Genomic DNA, 12,330 nt, shown 5'->3' with positions numbered 1-12,330 from the left:
GATACAAACTATGCTTGCATTGACCTGTATCCCAAGTGGAATCTACTCATGACAAGCTTCATGTCTCAGGTATGATCTCTTGGAGTGCATTTTACAAGCCTGCCAATACATGACTACTACAAGTGCTACTTGGTTATTTCTCAGCACATGGTGACAGGTGTGCTCGCTCTCATTTTGGCCTTAAAGAGGAAACATGTTGGAAAAGTCTGTTAAAGGATTATTGCACGCGCGCGCGCGCGCGCACACACACACACACACACACACACAGAGCGCTATCTAAAGATCTACCTTGGTTGGGGAAAGGAAATTTCTTTGCCATCAAAGATGACTCTGGCTTCCATCTTAGGTCACCTTGAATGCATATATAGTAGGATATACCCAATAGCAACACGTTATCTCACAGCAAGGAGTTTCTCTCAAAATAGGATAAATCAAAGGCATTGCTAAGCATGCAACAAGAAGATTTAGAAATTTTCTCATGTAGGAAAATGCAGTCTTTTTCAGTGTTTTTCATACAATGCATAACATCATGAGCTTCTGCTCGAGAGGCACCACATACTTAGCTAGGTACGATTGGGGGCAAGGGACTGCCGGCCCCCCACCGGGCCGGCGGTCCCCTGCCCCCAATCGTACCTAGCTAGGTATGCGGTGCCTCCCTCGCAGAAGCTCATGATGTTGAGGTAAGTCACAATGGAGAATTATTGTAAGAATCTGTCCTAAACTTCTTGTGATGTTGTTTTATCTTGAAATCGCTTTGATGAAGAATATCATTGTGAATTCTTTCGCACATATGTGCATCTTGCATAGTGTTGCATGCCTTTAAGACAAAAAAGCATAGGTGGATTCATATGGAGAGATGTCCTAGCTTTGCCTTTAAGACAAAAGCATAGGTGGATTCATATGGAGAGATGTCCTAGCTTTGCATCTGTGAACAATAGCCCAGAGGTATGTCTCTCTACCCCTGTTTGGCATATCCCGCAATTAGTGCATTCCAAGAGTTGACATTCCGGGCACAAAGTTCTTCACCTACTTTGCACTACGTTTTTTTTCAATAGCCCCTAACTATCAATATCATTGTGAATTCTTTTGCCCATATTAGCATATTGTGCATTTCCACACGCCTTCAAGATGCAAGCATATGTGATTGCAACTAGAGAGATGCCCCCATGCACACCTGCTAAAAATAGCACAAAGCTTCTTCGCCTTCGAGATTCCAACGTGAACAAGAGAAAGCAGTTGTAGGTTGTTTCGATTAAACCGCAAGTGAGGGCTTTCTCCCAATGCAATCACCTTTGCCTACAAAATCTAACATCATAAAAAAGATTTGAAAGTTGAGCCTCATGCAGCCCATGGAAAACCAAACCAGTCAAAACTCACACCTATTAATTGCATGGAGGCTTGCTCCCCTATTACGTTGTGCTTGTGCATTGGTCCTTTTCCATTTGTTGGAGCTTTCTAGGCCCCCTTTACCCTTTAATTTTGTGTGCATGGAACTACTAGACAAACTGCAATTTTTTTTGTGCACACCACAAAGGATTTTCACTTCTAGATTTTATAAGATGTCAAAGAGAACTACAATTTGATGGAGATTTTATCAAACTATGCCGTGTAGCACTCCAACAAAGCCATAGTCATGCAAAATAAGATTCATCAAATCATTGATGAGGTTATTGAAGGGGAGAGGTGATGGTGGGATCACTGAGATGTTGCAAATATTCCATTGAAGAGGAGAGGTGATGTCACTGAGGTGTTGCAAGTGTCAAACAATACTTTTCGGTAACAAATTTGGGATGACTGTTCAATAGCTTTACCCTCGCATATTTTTTTTCATATTTGAAAACGGTAATCATAAACATTAGTGGCATATATAGCCACATAATTGAGATTTCTTTATAGCTATCAAAAGATATACTAAGAAATTCGATTGGAAATTTTGTTTTTATTTTATGATATATCACTTCAAAGTATCAACTTTCAAAACGAGTGTGTGACCCATCCTCCGGATAGCCAAGGGGGGCGAGGCTGGGGCAAGGGGGACGGGACAGGCATGGTGTTGCAACTGAGCAAAGGAGCACGAGAAATAGCAAGCAAGAGAGACAAAGAGGGAGAGAGGGAGTGCATCACTAGATAGCTTTTTACCTTGCCATTAGAAAATTTCTAAGTAGTAATCTATATATCAAGTGTGTCTCAATCAACATATGTATGGTCATGACTCCAATATTGCATGCTTATAGTGCATGATTTCTAGCTTTCTAGTTATGCCCAAAACTGGTAACTTGCAGAGCTGCATAAAAAAAAGAGAACTCGTAGATCTAGCCGACTATCAAAACAAGCCTCTCAGTGCATGTATCTAGAGGGTCCAGTACATTGGTATCAGAGAAAATCAGTGAAACTCCTTCGAGAAACGCCCTAGTAATCCACTTGTTAGAGTTTATATTGTTGTCACCTTTAAACCTCGTGAGGAGGTCAGAGACTTCAATTGTAATGATCTTGGCCATTACAAGAATGAATTCCCAGAGCCTAAACAAAAATTTGACCAGGGAAATGCCAAAGTATCAAATCAAAAGGATGGTTTTTGTGGACGTTGAAAGGGACATTGAGTAGGTACTCATGCTTCTGCTATGATTGGAGAATTTACCCTGGATACTATGGAAGAAGAGAGAGCTACTGTCAACGCAGTCATAGAGCATCAAGGACCTAATTTCCAATTTTTAGTCATCCAAACTCCTTTCACCTTTTAATAATTGCGGCAACACTGATTATTTTCGTTCACCAAGATTTTTGTGAAAGCTACAGCTTGATCCCACACCAGCAAAAAGATTGGTCGTAGAGATGGCTAGTGGAAAGGAAGAGATATCATGCTATTTTGTGGGAAACTTAGAGTCTGAGCTAGGAGGTGAACAAACACTTGGATCTTTAGGGTACTTCCCCTAGGGATTATGATGGGATACTTAGGATGGATTGGCTAGTGAAAAACAAGGCATACATTCATTGTTTTAAGGCAAGTATTTCATTTGAAAACAAGAACAAAAATAGGGTGACCGATTATGGGGTGAAACAAGGAAGAAACACCCTTCATTATGAAAAGCTAATTAACTTCTCAAAGGAGCAAGGAAGGGACCAAAAATCTATCTCATCAAACTCAACAAAGTGGATGAATTCACAATTGAATCTAGATACTCATGGCTCACAAACTTTTTTAATATTTTTCCTAAAGAGCTAACTACTCTTCCACCCTTGAGGGAAATAGACCATGCTATTGATTTGATAGTTGGGGCTAACCAGTTTCAAAAGTGCCTTATACGATGTCTTTCCCTAAATTCATTGAGTTGAAAGAGAAACTTTGTCTATTTTTAGAGAAAGGATTCATATGTCCTTGTAGCTCACATCTTCCTGAGAAAGAAGGATGATACACTTTGTCTATGTATTGATTACAGAGGAATGAATCAAGTTACACAATCAAGAATAAATACCCAATGCCAATGATTGATGAGATCCTTGATAGGCTACATGGATCTAAAGTTTTCACTAAGATTGATCTCAAGTCTGGATATTACCAGTTAAAGATTCTTAGTAGAAATTTTGTAGGAAGAGAGTGAGGTACTGACAGAAATGACATGGAACTCTTGGTGGGAAAAGGAAATTTTCAAAATTGTGCAAGAGTAAATGGAAGTAGAAACTTTAGATAGTGGAAACAAGACCATGCTAGAATATCTTGTTCACCTCATGTTTTGTAAGAAGGAACTACTTATTTTCAAAACTCAATTGGTGAACAAGTTTTAGTGCAAGGTAGAGTAGGAAAATCTCCCTTGAAAGCAATCACACCAATAAGCTTTGAAATAAAATTTTGTAGCTAAATTGGAGTCATAGACTTTCCAGTTTGACTCAAAGGATCATTCTGATTCTCATCAATTTGTGGAATCAAGATGGAAAATTTCAAGAAATTTGAGGGATGGATTGATTGAGCCAAAATCAAGAAAAATATTTATTGCAATTTACCGACAGGTAACATTTTTTATATAGCAAGAGGGAACTAAATGCAAGTACAATATATAGCTTACAAGATTCTCTAAGAATAGTTAAGGTTAATCAATTGTTCAAGGGATTTGAGAAAGGTCTATCAATTTATATAAACAAGTTTAAAAAAATCCGACAAGGAAGAAGCAGATGGCTTAAAACCTAAAAGATATTAAGATATAGTCTAAGAAGAAATGTTTCCAAAATAAGATATCAAGATATATTTCCAAAATAACTGGTGAAACTCAAGTCTTATAGAGGTTTGGTACACAATATTGAGTTAATTGTGGGTACAAGATGGCAATGCCAAAAGTGCTATAAATTACAAATCAGCTACTTCAATTACTTGATCACGGATCTATTTGCCTAAATTTATCTCCTCTCAGTTTCATAGCCTCTTAATTATCCCACTCATGACCTAGAACTACTAGTTATGGTTCATACTCTCAAGAATTGGCGACATTGTCGTTTAGGTTAGGTGTTTGAACTTGTTAATAGCCATAAAAGTATCAAGAGGATTTTCACCAAGTCACATCATCTCAATATGTGACAAAGACAATGGGTTGAACTTCTACAAGAGTCCACTTTTGAGATCAAATTTAGACTAAGTAGAGACACCCATGTAATTGATGCCCTAAGCCAAAAGCAGCCTTGCCATCCCACTTATCCAATTAAACTTACCAAAAGGAGTTCAAAGCACCCTTCCAAAGCAATTAGTAGTGTGGTTCATTAATGCAAGAGATCCAAGATCAAATTTGAAATAATGAATAAATAATTGGAAGATAACTCTATTCAAGATTGACTATTATTTTTCAAGATTCAATTATGCAAAGAATGAAAATTCCAAAGAAAGTTCATGAAACTCCACTTGCACCTCAACCATCCTATGAAAAATTGTCTGCTTCTCTTAAAAAAGAAAATTTTGGCTTAAGATGAAAAAGGGATACACTAGAGTATGTTAAAAAGTGTTTGATATGCCAAAAGTTAAAGCTAGAAGAGTCAAGATGCCTAAAAGTTCAACTATTGAATACCATTTGCAAGGAAGTGGGAATACATAAGTGGGAGATAAGTATGGATTTTATAACAGGATTACCCAAGATTGCTGGAAACAATTACACATAATTTCATCATGTAATCTAGAAGCAATTAAACAAATTGAAACTGATAATCAAGTCATTGATGATATGCTAAGATCAGGTATGTATCCTGAGTGGAATTGTCTACGATTCTCCTTACCATTGAGGGCGAGATTTTTGAAATGGGGCCTCTAAACACAAACCAATGGGCCTACCCTCACAAAATGTTCGTAAAGAGGTACACACACTACTTGGTGCACCACCTTCTTTTGGGAGTGCAGAAGGAAACCAATCAAAATAACACTTGCACTCACCCACTCAAGCAACACACTTTGAAAACTCCCTTACTCTATATACACTTTGGACACTTGACACCATCAACGATTATGCAACCCAATGCCGTGCATCAAATGAAATATGCAATTTGTGGAATAGCATTCACCTTCTCCCCATAAGAATACCCATAATACATCCAAACTCCTCCTCTCTCAAGCACTCATCAAAAAGTCATGCGCACAAGACTTGCCTCTCAAACACACAAGAGAATCACCTACATCAAACTAACACACTTTGCATAGAGAGCTCATCTCCATCTATGCAATGCCGTGACACAAATAAAATCACCATGAGAGGTAGCCACATGCATATGTAATGAAGCAAAAGAGAGTTGGAATGAGAAATTTGTTTAGACCAATTGAATAAGTGTGGAGAAACAAAACCAATGGTAAATTGAGAATAGAACACTTACTTGATTTCTCGCACACCTTTTAAGGGGAGGACAGACGCTGGCTAACCATCACGAATTGCGACACTTGAATGTTTTGAAGATGATTTAATGATCATTACCATAAACATGAGAGAGATCATGATGTATTTACAAGTTATTGAGGTGCTACAAATGATTTATTGGGTTGATGGAGTAAGAGATTGTAGAATAGAAAGAGTGGAGGATAGAGTTGCACTTCCTCCAAAGAGGAGGGTTAGGAGGGAGGATGTGAAATAGGGAGAGTTGGGGTTTTCTCTACTATTGATCAAGAAACAACATGAAGTTGAAAATATAGGTGTGTTTCCTTGAGTCTCTCCAAGGGGGGCTATTTATAGTTGTGTAGGAGTGGGATTATGCTACACTTAATTAGGGTGAGTGATAAGCCGTAATTAAGTGTCCTTTGATCACTCATTGAATATTGTACATAAAATGGACTATTTATTCACCAAAAATATCATTTTAGACCGTGAAGGCTCCATAGGGGTGCATAATGTAGGTGGCCCCACCATGAGGCCCTATGGGTGGCTCCTGCGGGGTATCTCAACTTGTCTGTCTTGGCATTTAGAAAGCATCTTTAGGTTGGTCCCATCACATGCAAGTGACCTTGAACACTCATTGCTCTTCTAAAAGATGAGAAGGGGCAAAATAAGATCTCACCCTCTTGATTTACTTGATTTACAGTTCCCTTTTGCTGCGAATCTGACAGATTTACACTATTTTGACCATAACTTTTTACCTGTAGCTTGGAATGACATGCTTCAAAAGGAAACTTTGACCTTCTCAACATGTTTGATATGAATTTGGACTATTCTTCACGCCCAAGCACCAAGGAATTCGGTTTGGAAGGTCCACACTAAGTTAGGGAACCTTTTGCTTCCAAGTCTTCTTGTATGGGCCCTTTGCTTGTATGCATCCAAGGGGAATCATGCTTTTTCAAAAGGGTATGATGCTTAAACAAATAGAGGAGGGCCCAATATTATTTTCTTGTGAAAATAATATACAATTTGAGTCTTTTTGAAAGGAGAAAAACTATATGTATATTCTTAAGAGATATTGGGCCACCTATGTAGGGGGCATAGAAGACTTGTAGAGATGGACCATAATCTTTGGTAAAGACAAGTGGATAGTTGATTTCCATGGTAATTTATCTATATGGGATGGAAGATGGATATATTATTTTCCTACTACTAATTTACAAGAGGTAAGAAATTTTGGGGGTAGATAGTCGGTTATTGTATGCTTAATTTTATTTACAAAGAAAAAAAGAAAAGGGTGGTAATATAAATATATGACTAAGGTGACATTTTTGGGAAGAGTACAATGTATGTGTTGCCACAAAGGTTAAACGAAGAGGGAGAATTTACTCTAGATAACTTAATAGCGTAGAAAAATATACATATGAGGAAGAGGATGTTGAGTAGGCTGAAAAAATGCTGCAAAAAGATGGTTACCATTTTATGCCACTCATATTAGCCCTCCCCCAAGCCTAGAGATATTTATATCTTTAGGAGGACGGTGTTGCTTCTTCTTTTTTTTTTTTTTGTCGTTTTCCCTTTTTTTTCAATAGGAGTGACATGCACTCTTTTACTCCATTAGACCTGCTTTTCATTACCTCAATCCCATAAATCGGAGATGGGAGGGTTTCCTTGGGTATGTTCAGATTCCAAGGCTGGTTCTTCTTTGCATATCAAAGCTTTAAAAATAGGTGGAGCATTTGCCAAGCCAAAGGGAGCCATGCCAATTTGGAGCTTAGACGATGTAGGTAGATGACTTCTTATCAACGGATTGATACGTTGAAAGCAGGGCTTTAATCTCCATCCATTGACTCTGGTCTTGTGGAGTTTTCCTGATAAATCTGCTAATCTATAACTACCATTCCCAAACTTTGTTTTTATCATGAAAGGTCCCTACCATCTTTGCAAAAACTTTTTGTCAAGTCGAGTATCAAGTCGGTTATCATAGCGAAGAACCAACATACCTTCCTTCAATCCTTTCCCCTTGAGCTTCTTGTTGATCTTGTCCCTTTGGCTTGTCGCTTTGGTGATGTAGTGATCAATGGACTCTTCTCTATCTAGCTCAAGTCGTTGGAGATCTAAGATCCTTTCATGTAGAACCTCTTTTGGTTTTTTTTCCACTCTTGCAAGAATGCGCAAGCTTGAGAGCTCTACCTCAATGGGGAGAAGTGCCTCTTGTCCATAAACTAGATGAAAAGGGGTGAATTGGGTAGATACCTTGAAAGATGTCCTATACGCCCAAAGAGCAGCCGTCAAATGGCGATCCCAATCATTAGGCCGATCCACAACCTGCTTAGAAATGATCTTACATATCATTCCATTCACTTTTTCCACCAATCCATTGCATTGAGGATAGTAGGGTGTGGAATGCAGGTGTTTCACTTTTAACCTCCTCAAGAGATCATTCAGAAGGTCAGCCCTAAAACCCGGGCCTCGATCTGATAAGATTTCTAGAGGTGTTCCAAACCTACTACAAATATGATCAAAAATAAACTTTGATACCTCTTCAGCCGTGATTCGGGCTGTGCTTGTTGCTTCCGCCCATCGTGTCATGTAGTCAACACCCATGATGATTAAAACCTTCCCTGTAGAAGTACGAGGTAGGGGACCTATTGCATCCACACTCCACTTTTCAAAAGGGCCATAAGATATTATTGGGACTCAAGGCTCATATGTTAGTCGTCTATCCCCAGCAATTTGGCATTGCTTACATGCCTTACACCAATATTGGACATCACGATGTAAGCTCGGCCAGATAACCCTGCTCGTAAAATCTTCCTACTTGTAATATCTTGAGAAAAGTGACCACCACAGACATTATCATGACATGAAAGAAGAATTTTCTCTATCTCTTGCACACCTGGTACTCTCCTCAAGACCAAATCTTTCCCTTTGTGATATAAATCATCCCTGATCAACTGGTAAGGTGTGGCCTTCTTAACTAGTCTATGTCTTTGCACCTTGTCTAAGTGTTTGGGATACTCACCTGCTTGTAGAAAGAAAATAATGTCTTTTAGCTCCTCTTGACCTTGATATTTGGGTTCATATAGTTTCACACCTCCTACCGCCATTTGAAGCTTTTCATTTGCGAGTAAGTCTGCTTCCTTGTTATGAGTTGTCACAATGTGTTGTACCTGTATTGCTTTAAAGCCCTTCATCAAAGATCTTACACTACTAAGCCACTCAAAAAATGTACGATTCTTGCACCTCCAAGTCCCTTGGATTTGCCTGACCACTAGCAAAGAATCACCTTTTATAATGAGTCTTTGTATGCCTAATTCTTTGCATTCTTCTAACCCAAGGGTTAGAGCAGCATACTCAACCTCATGGTTGGAGTGAACATTGGGTAGAGTGATACCTTTTCTAACCATTACCTCCTTTTGTGGGTTCAAAATGATGATCCCCCCCGCTGCTTTGTCTTGTTGGTGTTGATAAGCTCCGTCAAAGCATAAAGTATGGGCATTATCAATCTCCTTCACTTTGAACTATTTTGAGCCTTCCTCTCTTTGTAGTCGTGATCCTTCCCTTTCTCTCACTTTGTAGGTGAGAATGTTTGCAAGTCCTGCTCTTGTGCTATCTTCTACAAGGAAAGTGTATTCAAATTCTTGGAGTTCAAGCACCCACTTTGCTATTCTAGATGAGAGGCTCATGTGTTGTACTACATATGGTAGATTGTGCTCTAAGGTCAGAAAAACAAATGGCACTGGAAGAAGATACGATCGAAACTTCCTTACCGCAAACAAGATTGCAAAGACCACTTTCTTCATTTCAGTGTATCCCTTCTCGGCCGGAGTCATCACCTTGCTTGCAAAATATTTCGGCCTCATGTATGATGTTTTAGGATCTTTTTGCATCAAAACAACACCAATTGCTTCGAAACCTACACTTGGAGTGACATAGTAGGTCTCCTTTGGATATGGTGGCATTAGGATTGGGAGAGAGCTAAGAATGCCCTTCACTTCCTCAAAACATTTTGCATGTTCCCTCCCCCATTCAAATGTAGATTGGTTTGCCAACCTATGCAAAGGGGCGATGGCTTCTGCTAGGAGATGGATGAAGCGAGACATGTACCTCACTTTGTGGTTGAAGGTCATTAGCTCCTTAGTTGTTGTTGGTGGAGATAATGACAAAAGGGCCTCTACTTTAGAGGGATCCACTTGAATTCCTTGTGAAGAAACCACATGGCCTAGCAAAACCACCTGACATTCACCGATATGACACTTCTCTGGGTTGAGTTGTCCCCCAAATTGATGGAGCCTCTTAAGCCCCTCTTCAACCTTTTGGCAGTGAAGTGATCTACAACTATAAATACAGAAATCATCCATAAAGACTCTTATATATTTTCCAAAGAATGGCTGAAATACAAATATTGTGAATCTCATGAAGGTGCTAGGAGCATTGGTGAGCCCAAAAGGCATTACTCTGAATGCAAAACATCCCCAAGGTGTGATGAAGGTGGTTTTTGGTTGGTCCTCTTCTGCTATTCTAATTTGAAAATATCCTGAATACCCATCACACACAGTGTAGCATTCATGACCTACTAATTCATTCAAAATTTCATCTTGGAAGGGGAGAGGGAAGTGGTCCCTCTTTGTCGTAGAGTTGAGGGGTTTGTAATCCACGCAGACCCTCCACTTACCATTCTTCTTGGGAGTGACTACAATAGGTGATACCCATTCGGAGTTGGATATTGGATAGATGAAGCCAGGCTTCAAGAGTCGATTCACTTCTTGTAGGAGAGCCTTTTGTTGCACAGATCCTAGTCACCTTAACTTTTGAGCCACGGGTTTGGTCCCTGGTTTCAATTCAATTCGATGCTCTATTACATCTACACCTCTTATTTGTGAGTAGTCAGTGATAAACAAATTGGGATAAACACCTTCTCGCCAATTATACACCACCGGTTGACCCTTCTTAAGAATCAAACGACCACTTTCCCATTTTTGATCTGCATTCACAGCAATGAGCCAAGGCCTCCCTAGGATGATGGGATAGCCCTCCCCCTTAGCTGGCATGACATACATATCCACTCGTGCATCTATGTTACATACAGATACTTTTACATTTTCAATGATCCCCAAACACTTCACACTGGAGTTGTTGGCTAGCATAGATTGACAATTAGAGGACTTTGTAATTTCAAGTCCTAACCTATTCATTGATTTTTCCGTGATCACACACATTTGAGCTCCACCATCAACATATACATTAGACACCTTTTTACCCCTTATGTAAGCATCCACAATGGGTTCCACATCTTTTTGTAGCTTTGAGGCCACAACCTTAATGGAAAGATTTGCTTTCTTCTTTGGAATTCTTGTACTTACCAAGTTTGGCCATTGCCTTCTTACTTTGGCTGATAGGTGTAGAAGTTGAGGCCATGAAATGTTTGGCTTTTGGGTTTGTAAATCCTCCAGGATGTTGTAGGGCTCTAGCTCCTTTCCCAATGGGAAGTCGTTGATACCAATTTCCCTTCGCCTTGATCTTTTCTTTCTGCTACTTTCAGCTTCTTCCATCTTTGACTTCTTCTTCTTGTCCCTTCTAGCTGAATTTGTTCCTTCACTTCTCATGTCTTCATCCTTATCATGTGCTCTTGTGCGTTTTTCTGCCGGCATAACATCAAAGTTTAGAGTACGCTCATCTATTACCTCTTCTAGCTTGATGATGTTGACTCCTCTTTCTTCCTCCTCATGTGGGACGGGAGGTATATTTGCTGGTGGTGGTGGTCGACGAAGGATTTGTGGGCCTTGAGCTAGTTCTTGCTACACAATGAGAGGAGGCGGTCTGGGGGGATATATGTCTCCCGGAAGTCGCCTTGGATGTGGACAATTGTACATGCCATGGCCCATTTCATTGCAATTCCAACATCGCAACTCTTGAGCTTGTCTTCATTGATTGCGATTCCCTTCTCTTGGTTGTCATTGTTGAGGTAGACCCTGTACTAGATTCAGAAACGTGGGAAAAGAACTTGACATTTTGTTTAGACTTTTTTTTATATAAAAAAAAAGAAACTTTTCTCTTATGAGCCGCACAAGATTGTTGACACTATAAATCTGATTATATTAAAATGAAGATGTACACATCCATTGTTAATTCGTACTTTATCATAGGTAGAATAAATGGATTAATTGAAGCATTGATTTCATTGAGGCAAGTGGATCCAAATATCCTCCTTATGATAGATTGAAACCTAAACTTAGTTGCAATGATTATGTGAATGGATTGCCGAGCAATAGGCCTAAAAGGTTCATTGTTTTGATCGTGATTCATGTGCTACTCCTCGTTGTGGTTTGAAGACCTCGTTCCTTCATATGGCCCTTGAGCACCCCTTCACCACTCCTTGTTCCTGCCTTTAAAACAAAATGAACACGTGAACATCAAAAGAAGTTTCATAATTGATGATTGGAAGAATAATTGGATTGGGTGATGCCAGTATTTCTCTAAGTCTTTCTGAACC

Source organism: Adiantum capillus-veneris, chromosome 27 (genome assembly GCF_014529385.1).
Source record: "Adiantum capillus-veneris isolate H3 chromosome 27, ASM1452938v2, whole genome shotgun sequence".
NCBI classification, from domain to species: domain Eukaryota; kingdom Viridiplantae; phylum Streptophyta; class Polypodiopsida; order Polypodiales; family Pteridaceae; genus Adiantum; species Adiantum capillus-veneris.
This window is presented reverse-complemented; position numbering follows the sequence as displayed.